Source organism: Trachypithecus francoisi, unplaced genomic scaffold, assembly GCF_009764315.1.
Source record: "Trachypithecus francoisi isolate TF-2019V2 unplaced genomic scaffold, Tfra_2.0 Lachesis_group1, whole genome shotgun sequence".
NCBI classification, from domain to species: domain Eukaryota; kingdom Metazoa; phylum Chordata; class Mammalia; order Primates; family Cercopithecidae; genus Trachypithecus; species Trachypithecus francoisi.
The window spans coordinates 76,095,190-76,112,684 of record NW_022681454.1 but is presented as its reverse complement, the minus strand read 5'-3'; the positions used below and the strand labels follow the sequence as shown (position 1 = coordinate 76,112,684).

General features: G+C 43.8%; 1 protein-coding gene and 1 pseudogene across 1 annotated transcript in view; one reads left to right on the top strand and one right to left on the bottom strand.

Moving 5' to 3' along the window:
- The window catches only part of IGFBP7 (insulin like growth factor binding protein 7), a 77,964-nt gene that overhangs the window by 31,148 nt on the left and 29,321 nt on the right, over positions 1-17,495 (bottom strand). The gene's annotated exons all lie outside the window — the stretch shown is intronic.
- Positions 7,754-8,430, top strand: LOC117085572 (annotated as a pseudogene).

Sequence of the window (17,495 nt, the reverse complement as noted above, 5' to 3'; positions counted from 1 at the left end):
AGATGGTCAGCAGGCAGTTTAGCTGTGGGAGTATTTCCAATTTGCATGAATGAAACATGGACAAATAAGATAAGGCTGGCTCCAGGAAAGTAATTTCCCCAGTTCCTATGAGCCTTGGATTTGGAAAACTGCAGCCCATCCTGGAATTAGGGAGCATCACAAACGGTACTGGGTAGAACTCCCCATGTGGCCTCCGCCCACGCTTGGAGGCAGTCAAGGTCCCAGGTGCCGGCTCGCCCACAAGCTATGGCTGAGACAGAAAAACAAAGGAAAAAAAGTGCTCCCAAACACACACACACAAGCAAAACCCATCTTCCTGTGTTCTCTGCCAAGAGAGCTGGAGCAAAAGAGATGAGTTTGAGACTCTGATTCATCCATCAAGACAAATAAACTCAGTCTATGGAGGTTAGGAGGGCAATTTGGGAAGCAAACTAAAGTTGAGTTTTGGAAACAGGCTCTAAAGAAAAGGAAGATAACATCCTGGGAATTTAACTCTATGACGAGAAGAGAAAGCGGCTCACTCTTGAAGCGTGGAGTACTGCAAATGCCAATAGGCAAACATCCTCAAAAGGCAGCTCCAGAGGCTATCTTGCCAAGGTGTCAGCCCTCCTCCCAATCCACAAAAACGTGCACTCTGAGCTCCAAGCTAGCGTCCTGCTGAGCTAAGGAGCATCTCCAGTGGAGAAGGCGGCCCCATGGCACTGTTCCATTTCAGCAGCAGCAAAAGAAGCTCTGATTGGTATAACACACTTCCTCCAGTGGCGCCAAGCTCCTGGGCTGTCCTGGGGCATCCACCCTTGCTCCCTGGTCAAAGCCACTGTCTTTACCTGCATTCACTTCTCTGGTGGCCTCCTGGCCTCATCCTCAGGAAATCGCTAACACATCTTTGTTTCTGTTATCTCTCTCTGCTCCACAGTCCTGGCTCCCAGAGGACTCTCAGGGTGGTCTGGCCAGGTGTTCATTTGCTCCCTCCCCCTATCTCCAGCCCCAGCACGGACCATAGCTGTGAGTTTGTGCTCAGACTCCGTGCACTCTCTCTTTCTTTGTCCCTGAGCATCACTAGAGTATCTGGCTAAGGTCCCGTCCACTCTTCTGGTGGCATGGATCTCCCATCCCTTTATCAAATCCACACCTCTGCTTTTTAGGCGGAGCTAATTCTGCTCCCCTTGAGTGTGGTCTGTACTTAGTGACTTACTCTGGCGACACATTTGAATAAAATATAGTGGGAGGGACAGTGCATGCCTGAAGCTTCTTTCTTGCTTTTTGTGGGATCACTTGCTCTGGGCGAAGCCAGTGCCGTGCTGTTAGGATGCTCAAAGAGCACAAAGGAGAGGTCCATGTGATGAGGAACTGGGTCCTCCTGACAACAGCCATGTGAGTGAGTCAATCCAAAGCCAGAACAAAGTCCCTGCTGACACACTGACTGCAGCCTCATGGGACGCTCCAGCCCAGAACCACAAAACTAAGCTACTCTCAAGTTTTTGATCTGCAGAAACTACGTGAGATAGTAAATATTTATTATTGTTTTAGGCTGCTAAGTTTTGGACTAATTTATTATGTAACAGCAAACAACTAATATTTTCCTTTAGTTTTAAGTGTTTTTTTTTTTTTTTTTTTGAGAGGGAGTCTTGCTCTGTTGCCCAGGCTGGAGTGCAACGGTATGATCTCAGCTCACTGCAACCTCTGCCTCTTGGGTTCAAGTGATTACCTTGCCTCAGCCTCCTGAGTAGCTGGGATTACAGGCATGTGCCACCACACCCAGTGAATTTTTGTATTTTTAGTAGAGACAGGGTTTCACCATGTTGGTAGGGCTGGTTTCGAACTCCTGACCTCAGGTGATTCACCTGCCTCAGCCTCCCAAAATGCTGGGATTACAGATGTGAGCCACCGTGCTTGGCCTTAATTGTTTTAAAAGAAGAAGAAGAAAAAAAGAATAATACAACATCTTTGAACTTTCTCCATCATCAGCTAGAGTTCTTTCTTAATTAATAATCATAATCTCTTTTTGGAAGGTTTTTTTTTTTTTTTTGGTTTGTTTTTAGTAATAAAGTCCTCTCTCCAAGAATTAGGGCAAAAAACCAAAACCAAAACAAAGTATCAATAACATAAACAAAGTCCTCATGGATGGACAGTTATTTATTTGGGAACATTATGACTTGACCCCAAGAAGATGTCTGCAATGATAATATATATTTTCAAGGGCTGTTCTTAACATGTTCTTTGTACCTGCCATCCTAGAATCTTTTATGTTACTTTCATCATTATACAAAAAAGAACTGGAACTTATATCCTCCCAGGGACCCCAAAACATAAGCCTTAACTGTGAGCATCTGTAACCTTAAACAGTCCATGGAAGACACAAGGGATATTTTTTTTGTTACTCTTGTATTTATACTTTAAGAAATAATACTTTCTTTATTTATACTTTAAGAAATAATACTTTCTTTATTTATACTTTAAGAAATTTATACTTTAAGAAATAATAAGTGAGATTAACTTGTCATATGCCATAACACAGATGTACCTGTAGGACATTATGCTAAAAGAAATAAGCCAGTCCCAGGAGGGCAAATATGACATGATTCCATTTGTATGAGGTATCTAAAGTATTTAAACTTACAGAAGCAGAAACAGAATGGTGGTATCCAGGGGCTAGGGTAAGGGAGAAATGAGGAGTTGCTGTTCAATGGGTATAAAGTTCTAGAGATCTGCTGTACAACAATGTGCTTATAGTTAATGTCTTATTAAGAAACACTGTACTGCACACTTAAAACTTTGTGAAGAGGGCAGATTTCATATTATGTGTTTTCTATCACAAAACACATAAAGAAAAAACAAAGTGAGTGAGATTAAAATGACCTTATTCCAAGATTCAAAGCAGTGATTGCTTTTTTGCAACACTTCAGGACATCTCCAATAGACCACCGAGTATTGCATGGTCTCAAAAATTCCTCAAAACTGAAAAAAAAAAAAAAAGTTTTACTTGTTTTTCATACAAAACAAAAAAATATTGTGCTCTTCTCCCTGGAGAATAATTGATAGGGTAGGGAAAAAGATGGATATCATAAAATATTTAAACCAAACATAAGGAGAAGAGGTTGTGGTTACAAGAAATTTGGGAATCACTGATCTGGAAACAGGCTGAGGTTTCAAAAGAAGTGTGCTTTAGGCTGGGAGTGGTGGCTTATGCCGTAGTCACAGCACTTTGGGAGGCCGAGGTGGGCAGATCTCTTGAGCCCAGGAGTTCAAGACCAGACTGGGCAACAGCCCTGTGTGGAGGTGCATGCATATAGTCCTAGATAATTGGGAGGCCGAGGTGGGAGAATCGCTTGAGCCTGGGAGGTGGAGGTTGCAGTGAGCCAAGATCATGCCACTGTAGTCTAGCCTGGGTGACAGAGACTCTGTCTCAAAAAAAAAAAAAAAAAAAAGGGAGTTTAACAAAAAATATGTGTGCATTTGAAATGCTAACCTCCAGTCAAAGGACTGACATCACCAGTTTACTATCTAATTTCCGCTATAGCAAAGACGTGTAGACACAACAACCAAGGGAGTGGGGAGTGGGGGGGAAACGGCATCCAGTGACAAGTGACGACGAAAAGCAATGAGATAATGCACAGATAAGATGGGCCTAGCAACACATCAGTAATGGTAGAGAAAAATAAAGGAGGCTAAGATACTTTCTTTTCAGTAGTGCATGACTGGAGTCAAAAATGAAGAACATACAAATGGCAGGATTTTGTCATATCATTTTCCACAGAAAAAAGAAAAGAAAATATCAGAAGATGGGAACTGGCACATGAAAGGTTGAACTGTCACAGCGCACGTATATAATTACCAATGCCAAGCAGTAAACCAAGAATGGGATTGGTCGAAGGCACCGAGGGAAGTGAAAGGAAACTGGATATACAAGAAGAAAGGGACAGATTGTGTTTAAATTTAGAACATGGGCTCAGGCCCTCAAAGTTGACTGATAGCTGGAGCATGCTTTCTCTTCAGTCATTCCTCCATTTGCTACTTTTTTACAATAAAAGCTAATTCTGTGAAGCTTTCCATGGCCACTTGTGGATGCAGGCCCCTTCTGAAGGACACGAGAGAAATGTGAAAGCTGCAAGGAAGCCTTTCTGGCCAAGATTGGAGAAATTCTCTGAGCCCCTCACCCAGCCATCAGGCCTAGAGGTCTAATGTGGGTGGTTGAATCACCAGTTTGAACCAACCAGGCTTGCCCCTCCCAGGCCTCCTTCTACGGGTGTTTTTAGGAGGAAGGAGACCTCATGTCCTTTCCTGGCATTGTTTCAAGACAGGATCTCACCAAGACACCTTGACTTGCCTAGTAAAGAAATTCAACTTAGTGGGGAAGCTCGACTGCCCATTTGGGGTCTTGGGCCATTTGTGGGGCTGGAGGGAGCAGAAAAGAGAATCAAGACAGCAAATAGGCCTGGGATGATGGCTCATACCTATAATCCTGGTGCTTTGGGAGGGCAAGGTGAGAGAATTGTTGGGGCCAGATGTTCGAGAGCAGCCTGGGCAACATAGTGAGGTCTGGTCTCTACAAAAAATAAAATAAAAAATAAAAGAAATAAAAAAGTAGCCAGGTGTGGTGGCTGTCCAGCCTGTCCTTGTACTGTCTTTTTAAGTTTTCCTTAGATAGTCTGTCCTTCTGTGGTGACACCTGCCTGTAGTCACAGCTACTCGGGAGGCAGAGGTAGAAGCATTGCTTGACCCCAGGAGTTTGGGGTTGCAGTGAAACATGATGTCACCACTGCACTCCAGCCTGGGTGACAGAGAAGGCCCTGTCTCTTAAAAAAAAAAAAAAAAAGACAGCAAATAAGCAGAGAGAAGGTGGACAGGAGCCACACATTACAGAAACTTCTCATTATTGAGATTTCTATCTTTCTAGGCTGTTTATGGTCTCTCACAACAAAACAAAACGGGGTCAGGAGCGGTGGCTCACTCCTGCAATCCCAGCACTTTGGGAGGCCAAGGCAGGTGAATCACTTGAGGTCAGCAGTTTCAGACCAGCCTGGCCAACATGACAAAACCCTGTCTCTACTAAAAATACAAAACAGCTGGGCATGGTGGTGTACGCCTGTAATCCCAGCTACTCGGGAGGCTGAGGCAGGAGAATTGCTTGAACCCCAGAGGCAGAGGTTGCAGTGAGCCGGAATCGTGCCACTGCACTCCAGCCTGGGTGACAAAGTGAGATCCTGTCTCAAAAAAACAAAAGACGAAAAACACCAAAATGGAAGGTCCTCAGTAGGAACTATTCAGCACCAGCCCTCTGTAGGTCCTGGGAATCTTAAGTGAGTCTTTTCCTCTTTCTTCTAGAAGTTATCCCAGAGTACCATATTTTTCCCTCAAAATGACTGGAAAAATTCATTGTATAATGTCTTATTAAGAAAATAATTTTCTAAAGAGAGTGATTTAAATAAAAACAAAAACCAAATAAATATTCAGCTTATGTTTGAAGGAACTTTTTCTATTTCCTCTATCCCGTCCCTTCCCCCACAACTAAACAAAAAATTTGATTGTCTTATTATGTTAACACGGATTCAGTTATCTATGCATTTCCATTAAGGATAACAAATAAAAAAAGTACATTTCCTGCTGAAATCATATTTAACAAATCCCTTTGAGGACAGAAAAAAGTGCAAACCATTTAGAAAGATTAGTTTGTGGGAGGAAGAAGTCAGTTGCAAATCACTCCTCTGCATTATCCTCTAGTTAAATGAGGTGGACGCCCCAGGCCACATTTATAATGATATAAGGCTCTCAATCTCTTACTGCAAGCCTGAACCATAATTGTTCTCAAATCAAACATGCAATGTACAACCAAAAGGTTCAATAAGAAAACCTTTGTTTTCTCTTCTGAAAGTCTAAGACAACATAAACCAGCTCACAAACTGGCCGCAGGGGTAATAAGCACTGGATACCAGGGATGCTCAATGTATTTTTCTATTTGATTAAGATTGATTAATTCTAAAACACAAATGTGTTCAAGCTTGTGGATCAGTGTTGAATACTGTAACACACATATCTCAATGTATTAAATAATTTATTGACATACAATTGCTAATTAAAAAGGCCAATTCATTTGAAGATGGGTTCTCCCTGCACCTATTCATTGTACACTACTTCCTACTTCTTCTGCTCTGAATACACCTGGCCCTGCAAGTTACTGAAGTCCCGAGGGTCCATGTGCATAAGGCAGTGGTAAATCTGGAAGAAGTGTGTGAATCTATATAAGGTAAGGCAGGAGCATATGTTGGTCAAAAGTGATGCCCAGCAATGCGGTACTCCAGGTCCTACTGAAGACAGTTTTTGATATACTGGGGGAAAGAAAATACTTGGTGTTTAATCGATCTTAATCAAATTGAAAAATACACTAAGCATCCCTTGTATCCAGTGCTCATTACCCCTGCGGCCAGTTTGTTAGCTGGCTTGTGTTGTCTTAGACTTTCAGCCTGTTCCTCCTGCTGCAGCCTCTGGAAAGCCACTTCTAGTCAACCATTCAATTCCATGCTGTCATTGAGTATACATACGTCTCAGCAAGTCAGGAGAGGTCTGCATGGGTTAGCAGAGCAGGATCTGTCAGTAGGAGGCCTATTTGGGGCTTTTACATCTGGTGTGCCTATTTTCTTCCTTCATCTGTGCTGACAACTAAGTTTGCACTCAGTCTGGTGTCACAGCTGGTTCTTAATCACTTGGGGTTAGATTAAGCAATCCTGGATCTCTGACACTGACCATGTTGCAACACACACAAGGAAACTGTGTCTTTCTTTTTCCCCGGGTGGTCACTGTGTGGGCAGTGTCCTCTAACAGCACACACACGGCTATCAGGTTCTCCTCCCAGAATAAGGGACTGATCTCAGCTGATATCAGAATAGGTCTAAGGGAGCCACATCAGCCTTGATGTGGCATATTTGGTCATGGAGGCTAGTGGGGTACTCAGGAAGGCAGGTTTCATGCGGGCTTTCAAAACTTTGGGTCTGCTTAGGAAGGTTTGTCTTGAATAGCTTTTTTTCCTGAGGATTGGGAATCTTGGCTGGGGTAAGGGAGGTGATTATTAAAAATGTCCTAGGCTTGGTGCAGTGGCTCATGCCTGTAATCCCAGCACTTTGGGAGGCTGAGATGGAAAGATTGCTTGAGGCTAGAAGTTCGAGACCAGCCTGGACAACATCGTGAGACCCCTATCTCTTTTTTAAAATTTAAATTTAAATTAAAAAAAACTTTTATTTTAGGTTTGGGGGTACATGTGAAGGTTTGTTACATAGGTAAATTTGTGTCACGGGGGTCTGTTGTACAGATTATTTCATCACTCAGGTATTAAGCTCAGTACTCAATAGTTATCTTTCCTGCTCCTCTCCCTCCTCCCACCCTCCACTGTCAGGTAGACCCCAGTGTCTGTTGTTTCCTTTTTTGGGTTCATGAGTTCTCATCATTTAGCTCCCACTTATAAGTGAGAACACATGGTGTTTGCTTTTCTGTTTCTGCGTTAGTTTGCTAAGGATAACGGCCTCCAGCTCCATTCATGTTCCCACAAAACACATGATCTCATTCTTTTTTATGGCTGCAGATATCCTATCTCTACAAAACAATAACAAATTAGCTGTGTGTGTGTGTGGGGGTGCCCCTGTGGTCCCAGCTACTTGGGAGGCTGTGGCAGAAGGATTGCTTGAGCCCAGGAGGTTGATGATACAACCAGCTATGTTCACGCCACTGCACGCCAGTCTGGGCAACAGAGGGAGATCCTGTCTCAAAAAAATTAAATAGGCAGTTGCAGTTGTGTTCTCTAAGTTCCTATCTTTCTGCCAGTGCTACCTAGATGGCCTCTCAAAACCTTGACTCAGCCGCCACCAGCATTGCTGCTGCCTATAAAGGTGCCACCCCCACCGGGGTGCCGCCTGGGACCCTGTGGGCAAAAGGCTACAGCAGGAGTTGATGACCTTCACAATGCCTGGTGACACAGGGATTTCTGCCTTCCCTGAATCAGGCAACCTTTTCAAATGGGTGGGGACCATCCATGGAGCAGCTGGCACAGCATATGAAGACCTGAGGTATAAGCTCTCCCGAGAGCTCCCCAGGGGCTACCCTTACAATGCGCCCATGGTGAAGTTCCTCATGCTCTGCTACCACCCCAACATGGACACCCAGGGTACCATCTGCCTGGACATCCTGAAGGACAAGTGGTCTGCCCTGTATGATGTCAGGACCATCCTGCTCTCCATCCACAGCCTTCGAGGAGAACCCAGCATTGATAGCCCTTTGAACAGGCATACTGCCGAGCTCCGGAAAACCCTCACAGCTTTTAAGAAGTACCTGCAAGAAACCTACTTAAAGCAGGTCACCAGCCAGGAGCCCTGACCCAGGCTGCCCAGCCTGTCCTTGTGCTGCCTTTTAAAGTTTTCCTCAGATGGGCTGCCCTTTCTGTGATTTTTGTACAGCACTCTGTATCTTGAGCTGTGGTATTATTATTATTATTATTGAGACGGAATCTTGCTCTGTCGCCCAAACTGGAGTGCAGTGGCTGGATCTCAGCTCACTGCAAGCTCTGCCTTTCGGGTTCACGCCATTCTCCTGCCTCAGCCTCCCGAGTAGCTGGGACTACAGGTGCCCGCCACCTCGCCTGGCTAGTTTTTTGTATTTTTTAGTAGAGACGGGGTTTCACCAGGTTAGGCCGGATGGTCTCGATCTCCTGACCTTGTGATCCGCTTGTCTCGGCCTCCCAAAGTGCTGGGATTACAGGCTTGAGCCACCACGCCCGGCCTATTATTATTATTATTATTTGTCTTTTAAGCCTCCAGTTGAGAGCTTGTGATGTATATTCAATAAATGCATTTTGGGTTGGGCATGGTGGTGCATCTCTGTAATCCCAGCTCTTTGGGAGGCTGAAAGGGGAGGATTGCTTGAGTTCAGGAGTTCAAGACCAGCCCAGACAACATAGCAAAACCTTGTCTCTACAAAAAATGCAAAAATTAGCTGGGCATGGTGGTGTGTGCCTATAGTTCCAGCTACTCAGGAGACTGGGGTGGGAGGATTGCTCAAGCCAGAGAAGTTGAGGTTGCAGTGAGCTGAGATTCCTGCCACTGCACTCAGCATGGGTGACAGAATGACCCTGTCTCAAAAGAAAATAAAAATAAAAATAAAAATAAAAATAAATAAATAACAACAAAATGCTCCAGAACTGCCCAAGATTACTAGTGTCTCTGGCTCATGAGGTCAGACTAGGATGGGTCTCTTCAAACAGCTCCCTAAGCTTCCATGACTACAGTTACTGGTCAGGCTACAAGCCAGCCCAGATGCCAGTACCACTGTCACCACCACCACCTCCACGGCCACAGCCCATTTATGGTGAGCTTTCTTAAAGCATGTTCTCTTTATCTGATTCTCAGCACAGTCCTGTGGAGTTGATTGGGAGTGATCATAATCTCTATTGCACAAAGGTGAGGAAAAAGGGAAGAGGGAAGATGGGAGGACCTAGTGACTTTCCCAAGGGCAGCAGCTCACCCAGCTGTGGTCCTGGCACAAGCAAGTGAGCTTCTAAACTCTGCCCATCGTACTTTCCTCTTTGGAAAATGGATTCTTCTCTCTCTTTTTTTTTCTTTTGAGACAGAGTCACGCTCTGTCGCCCAGGCTGGAGTGCAGTGGAACAATCTCAGCTCACTGCAACCTCTGCCTCATGGGTTCAAGTGATTCTCCTGTCTCAGCCTCCCGAGTTGCTGGGATTACAGGTGCGTGCCACCACGCCTGGCTAATTTTGGTATTTTTAGTGGAGGCGGGGTTTTGCCATGCTGGCCAGGCTTGTCTTGAACTCCTGGCCTCGAGTGATCTGCCTGCCTCAGCCTCCCAAAGTGCTGGGATTACAGGTGTGAGCCACCACGCCTGGCCTGGAAAAGTTACCTCTAATCCCAAATAAAAACATTCCCCTCACCCACCATTGTCTCCTGCCTCTGAAGGTGTTAAAAAGTTAAAAAGAAACTGCAACTGGCATCTGGCCTCTACTTCCCATTCAGACGAATGTGAAAGTACTATAGGCTTCACCCATTTCTCGCCTCACATGAGACACAAAAGAGTCTCCAGCCTGACTTCAGGGGCTTACGTCACTTTTGCCCAGACTCTCCCATTTTTTTCCTCTATCTCTTCAAGTTGGAGGAAGGCCCTTTTTTCATAGCATCCTGTGCCTCTGTCCTATTTATACCAGTTGAAAACCAAGCTCTTTTAAACACTTTTTCAGACAGCTTGCTTCTTTTAAGTCTTTCAATTAAAAGAAAGAAAGAAAAGATACAGCTCCCAACTAAAACACAGCCACCAGCACCCAAGGACTGTCATGCTTCAGGAATTTAAATTGTACTTCATTGGGCATAGTCTGTGTTAAAACAATATAGCACTATCTGCTTTGAATGCACTAGGCACCCTCAGGGTGGAACTGCATTTTATATGAGTTATTAAATCTGGTTGGAACTCAACAAGAAACAGTGCCATGTGGGGAAATCCGTGCCGAATGGACCCTTGACTGATCACATTTCAAAGCCTAGCGCTTCACTAAAGGGCATCTTTCTTTAAAAATAAGCAATCCTATTACTCAGAGCCTTCTCTGCACACCATGTCTTTGAAGGAATTTGATAGTTTGCAAATTCAAAGTTGGAAATTAAAATCCCACAAATAAGACTTGAATCCATTTATTCATGCTAAAATGAATATAGCTTTGGAAAGCCTATCCTTATTAGGATCATTTCAGTACAATCTATGATCTGGTGTGAGGTTGCTTAACTAACCTCCTGCCCGCTAAAGGAGGCATATTTTCTAAGATAAGCTCTGCCTTCAAAGGACTCAGGAGATACCACAGAATAATATTAACTGAAGTGCATTTCTTCTTAAATAACGTTTCATTGTTTCCTTAATCTGTGTTATTTTTATTTTGCCAGGCTTAGGATATCTTCTCCTCCTTCCCTAAAATGCATTAAAATAAATCCTGGCCCCTGCAGGAGTGATCAAAGCTCTACCATTCACAGAGGAATGTCTATTCCTCCAAGCTTGGGGAGGTTTCCTAACTAATGAGCTAGAACATTGTCAGATGTCTCATTGCCAAGTAATATATTAAAGTGCTTTTCTAATGAGATTTCTGCAAGGTAACCATAAAATCATAAAAAGCACACTAAGCTTCAGTGAAGCAAAAACATTAAAAAAAAATAACCAAATGCCTTTTAGAGATAGAAGAGGTCAACGCAACAGCTAGAAAAAGCTAAAGAGAATTTGACAAGTAGAAAAATAAAGTCCAGATAATTTTCGCATTTGAAAAAAAGGGTGGACACAAACCAGAGGAATGTGGTGGGTAGATAGGTCATTAAGGAGTTACCTGAATATCTGTGTATGACTGAAGTACCCGCCTTTCCACTCATCCTCGTCCACTTGGAACATGGATCTGTTATACATAACTACATATGGCCCTATGAACATCTCTTTATTTTCAGAACTTTCGAGAATTTAGGAATACAATATAAAAATCTTGAATACCAAAGCTCTTGTCTCAGTCAGTCTGGGCTGCTATAACAAATACCATAGACTTGGTGGCTTAAGCATCTGAAGTGTATTGGATGGGAAGTCCAAGATCAGGGTGCGAGCATTGTAGGGTTCTGGGAGGCCCACTTCTTGGCTTGTAGATGGCTGCCTTCTTGCTGTAGCCTCACATGGTGGAAAGAGAGATCATCTTTCTTTTTTTTTTTTTTTTTGAGACGGAGTCTTGCTCTGTCACCCAGGCTGGAGTGCAGTGGCTGGATCTCAGCTCACTGCAAGCTCCGCCTCCCGGGTTTACGCCATTCTCCTGCCTCAGCCTCCCGAGTAGCTGGGACTACAGGCGCCCGCCACCTCGCCCGGCTAGCTTTTTGTATTTTTTAGTAGAGACGGGGTTTCACGGTGTTAGCCAGGATGGTCTCGATCTCCTGACCTCGTGATCTGCCCGTCTCGGCCTCCCAAAGTGCTGGGATTACAGGCTTGAGCCACCGCGCCCGGCCGGAGAGATCATCTTTCTTTGTCTCTTTTCATAGTGCACTAATCCCATTCACCTCTCAAAGGCCCCGCCTGTGAATACCATCATAGTGGGGGTTAAAGCTTCCACAGAGAAATTTTGGGGGGACACCATTAATATTCAGACCATAGCTGATCTCTTTACTAGAACCAACGTACCGAGGAATTCTTGCTCAAAGCACAAACAATAGGAATGCCATGAAGCCTCTACCATGGATCACTTGGAAACAGTCCTTGGATGTCCCTCCCTTAGCTTTTGCTTGTCACTCTTCCTTCATTATTTAACCATGCAACCTCCCTGACATCAATGAAGCCAGGAAGCTAAGAAGCCAGCCATTTTGGTCACTTTCATGTAAGCATATGGCTCCAGCATGTTCTGTACAGATCCGACAGGCTTGCAGCACTGGGTCCCTTCCAAGAGGTGAAGAGTAGAACCCACAGATTAAAGGATCATGTGGGGTCTGAAAACCAGCTTGGAAGGTGATGTGGGTGTTTAGCTTAAGGAAGAGAAGCCTGGGGTGGGGACACACCTGTGAAATATCCTCTATATTTGAAGGGAAGCCATGTCAGAGAATGAGCACCCTTGATTTTAGTTACTTCAATGGGAAGCACTAAGATCAAAGAATCATTACCTATTTAAGGTCAAGGTAACAAAGATCTGTCAGCAGTTAAGGATATCCAACAATAAACAGACTTCCTGAAAACGCAGTCATGTGTATCTGAGCAATAGTTGAAAGTTGTCAGGGATGTATCCTTCATCTTACTCACAATTTCAATCATATCCAATCAAATGATGGCTTGATTCCAAAGGGAAATTTTTTATGAATAAATATTATTTTAAACAGCTAACCTCACGAGTACTGAGAAACGATTTCTTCAAAACTAATAGTATTAAAGTATTTTTCAAAATACAGTACTCTGTATGTCAGTATGGTGTGGAAATAGAAAAACAAAAACAAAATATGGTGCTCTGGGTTTATACAAAAGAGACAAAGCAGAGTAAGGCACGCATTCATGGATGTTATATATTCACTTCTATGAGACCACAGAACACATCCAAAGAGTCCTCCTTTTATTGCAGTTCTTCAAAAAAGCATATTTATTTATTTACTGAGACAGAGTCTCACTGTCTGTCTGTCACCCAGGCTGGGGTGTAGTGATGTGATCTCGGCTCACTGCAACCTCCACCTCCCAGGTTCAAGCGATTCCTCTGCCTCAGCCTCCTGAGTAGCTGAGATTACAGGCATATGCCACCACACCCCGCTAATTTTTGTATTTTTAGTAGAAACGGGGTTTGACCATGTTGGTCAGGCTGGTCTCAAACTCCTGACTTCAAGTGATCTGCCTGCCTCAGCATCCCAAAGTGCTAGGGTTACAGGCATGAGCCACCAATAGCTGACCAAAAAAGGCATATTTTAAAAGGTCAAATAATTGACAGAACAATTTACTCTGGCACTCCAAGGCCAATGCAAATACTGGAATGCAGCCTTCAGGTGAATCTTATACTGGAGTATCATCGGTCTTCAGGAATGTAACAGGAAATGACATGCAAAGGGAACAGAACTGCCGCGTCACTGCTGCGTCACTCACAGAATCTCTGCATTCACACAGGTCTGCATTCAGATCCAGGTGTTGTTGGCTAAATGACTTAACAGTTTGAGCCTCAGTTTTCTCATCTACAGAATGGGGTAATAACAGCGCTCAGCCCTCGTGGAATGTTGTGATGCAGGCTCAGAGCTTCCCATGCTGTCTGGCACACAGAGCACTCAATCAATACATCGGCCCTGTTACTTACAATTTCAAAACAATTATTTTAAAATGCCAGAGGATTTGTTTCCCTGGTTAAGGGTGAGCTGGACCGGATGACTTTCATGGTTCCTGTCAACAACCACATTCTATTATCCTGTTTCATGTTATTCTTTTCCCCCCTCAACTCACTCCTGCCACCCACCACCCACCCCACCCAACTGTGGCCACAGTAACAAAGTAAACAGCAACACCTGTTCACTGACTGCTCACTATGGGCATTCATATGGGTAAATAATTTAACCCTTGTGACAGCCTTGTGAGGCTGGTACTGTCTCCTATTTTACAGAGGAGGAAACGGAGACACAGAAAGGTTGAGTAACTTGCTCAGAGCTACAAGGCTTATAAATGGTAGAGCTGGGATTAAAAACTAGATACCTCCTAACCACTATCCCGTATTACCTCATAGGTAACCTAAAATTCTGCCTCAACAAATCGATTAGCCACTGCACAAGTAAACTACTTGGTGTAGCTGACGGGAAAGTGGTAAAACTCAATTTCAAATTTGTCTAAAAAAAAAAAAAAGAAAAGTGGTTGCCTTCAATCTCCTCTTCACAGTTTTCAGTGCAGTTCTTCCAGCTCTGAATTTGAAGTTTCATTCCTACTTATCGATTTATCTTCCTCCCCTCTCACAGAACACCCTTACCCTTGATGGGCCCGTGATAAAAATATGCATTTCCCATTCACTTGTGAGTTTAGGATGGTTTTTAAAAAGAGCTCTACCATGTTTCTTTGATCTTTGCTTTTAATGCAGATGGGATCCATGGAGAACCAGCTAATCCAGAGCCTACAGAGCCCTGGGCACAGTCAGGCATTTCAGAAATGCACTTGGATGGTAACTAGGAGATTTCTTGAACAATGGAAAGTTCCCAACAAAGCTGCTATGGCTCAGGAGGACCAGCTCCACCACCCACCCCTGCTGATCTGGGAGCTACTACCTGGGCTGAGCTGGCTCCCGTCCACAGGGCCCCCAATCCTCTGGTTCAATTCAATGCCTCCTGCTGCGGTGGCTGGTTTCTTCTTGTCCTGAATGTTGTTTTTCAGAGCTGATGATTAATGCCTTCCATTTAGGGTGAGAAAAATGACCTTGCTGTCTATGCAAGTGAGGATCATTTATTCTGTCTACAAAAGCAGCACACATCTACTTGGCTCAACTCAGAGTATTTCTCTTTGCTGTCTTCTTGTTAAACACCATCGTTTCTTCAAGCGAGGTTTACATTGTCTTGTGATTTCCCTTTTTTGGCGTGTGTGTGTGTGTGTGCTTAAAAAAACAAATTGCAGGTGATACATGTCATTTTGTGTTGCTAAAATTCACATCCCACTGTACTTTATTAGTAAAAGCTGTTTATCCCCCACCTTTCAACACTGCTGGATGAGATGCAAATAGAACCATTTCAGTTTTCCAGTTGAACAGCCACAGGAAAAAAAAAAGAGCAGAGCCTTGCTTATCTCTGTGTTACACATTAACACGGTCCTTCTCTGCAGAGGTTCTTAAAGTTAGACAGACTTTAAAAAGTCAAATAACTGACAGAATAATTACCCTGGCACTGAGAGGCCAATGCAAATGCTAGGATGTAGCCTTCAGCAAAATTCTACACCGAAGTTTCAGTCTTTAGGAAAGTAATAGAAAATGAAATGCAAAGGGAAGGGAATTTCCCAATTTCTCCACTAAGATTTTTGTTTTTTAAACCTCAAGTGAAAAAAGTCTAGTAAGTCAAATTCTACATGAAATCTTCCCAGTTATCTTCTGTCCAACAATCTCCCCTCCACTGACATCTAACAGCTTTTCCTATCACTCTCATGCTATTTGTTTCATTAATAATTGTTAATAATAAAAAGTTACTACTATCCTTACCACTGCTTCTATTACCATTTACTGAGTTTACTGTATGCCAGGCACAGTGCAGGCTCATCCACATATTATCTCAGGCAACCCTCATAGGAATCTAGTGAAGTAGCTATGCTTATTATCCCATTGTACGGATGAGGAATTGGAGGCTTTGAGAGCTTAAATAAGTTGCCCAGAATCACAGAGCACATGGGAAGCAGAGCCAGGATTCAGGGTAGGTTTGACTCCAGAACTTCCATCCTGACCACGATTCCCCCAGTTTCTGAGTGATGGCCCATTGACATGGCCCTTTCTCCCAACACAGGGTCTCCCACAGGGCTTGGTGGGTACCTGAATGAATGAATGACTACAAGAATGAATGAAATGAAGAAAAAGTGATTGTGATTTCTGAAGACTAGGTTTTCAAACTAACATACTTTATCTCAGTAAGAAAAGCAAGAAATGTCTAAAACTGAGTATGGGAATAGTTAGGAATTTAAAATGAGATAATTTCTCTACCTGCCTAAGATTCAAAGGAGGGAAATTGACACTGCTGCATTCTACTCACATTGCCCGAGTGCTGCAGCCTACACGGGTTACAGCTGAAACAACAGAAGCTGACATATTCAAAAGAATATTGATTGCAAATACATGAAGGGTTTTATTAAAGTTGTTATCAGAACCTTTCTTCCAATACTGAGCCCCCATCTTCACATTTAGAGGAAGATTTCTGAGTGAAATTTATTTTTTGAGACAGGGTCTCACTTTGTCACCCAGGGTGGGGTGCAGTTCCCAACAAAGCTGCTATGGCTCAGGAGGACCAGCTCCACCACCCACCCCTGCTGATCTGGGAGCTACTACCTGGGCTGAGCTGGCTCACTGCAGTCTCTAACTCCTAGGCTCAAGTGATCCTAGCACGATCACGGCTCACTGCAGCCTCTAACTCCTAGGCTCAAGTGATCCTCCCACTCCAGCCTCCTAAGTGGCTGAGACTACAGGTGTGCACAACCACACCGGGCTGACATTTTCTTTTCTTACTTTTTATTTAGAACTGACCAGAGAGAATACTAGGCTTACTCACCCTCCCTATGCCTACCGTGCACACCGATTCAGGAGACAAACCAAACAGCCAATGAAAAGGAAAATGCTAAAAGACATTAGCTGGATCAGCACTACCAATGAAAGCGTGTTGGGTCACAAAAATGACCTGCAGCTTTCCTTTCCACTGCCAAGGGGATATCTCTGTTGGCTTCCGCTCATCAATCCCTCCTCTTTGTCCCTGGCCAATGTTCCCAGAAATCTCTCCGGTAGGCTGAGGATGCTGACAGATGCCATCTGGTCCTTCTCACCTTTCCTTTCCTGGAAGTCAACACCCATTCCTCTATGGAGCTTCCCCCTTTTGTCAGCAGGGGAAGTGAAGATCCCAACCTGGGTACTTAAAATGGGCCTTGAGTGATACTTTCTGGAACATTCTTAGCTTCAGGGTGGGGCCCAGGGAAAGTGCCTCTAATGATCCTAATGTTAGTTTTAAACTTGCTTGGTAATCACTTTGGAATTGTTCATTTTTTTCCACAGAGTTTTCTGGCCCATACTCAGTTATGGGTTCTAAGTATGAAAGCCTGTTAGGGCATTAAAAATGACTGCTGTTAAAACGCTTAAGAATTATGAAGGGAGGAAGCTAATGCTTAGATTTACCCCCCGCCAGCCCCTCCCACTCATACCATAGACCACATATTTTCCCTCCAGAAAGGAAAACATTCCTGGCCTCTGTTTAAATGTTTATCAGAGGTTGTCTGGACTTGTAAAGTCTCTGAAGTCCCATTCTTTATTAGTCACATCC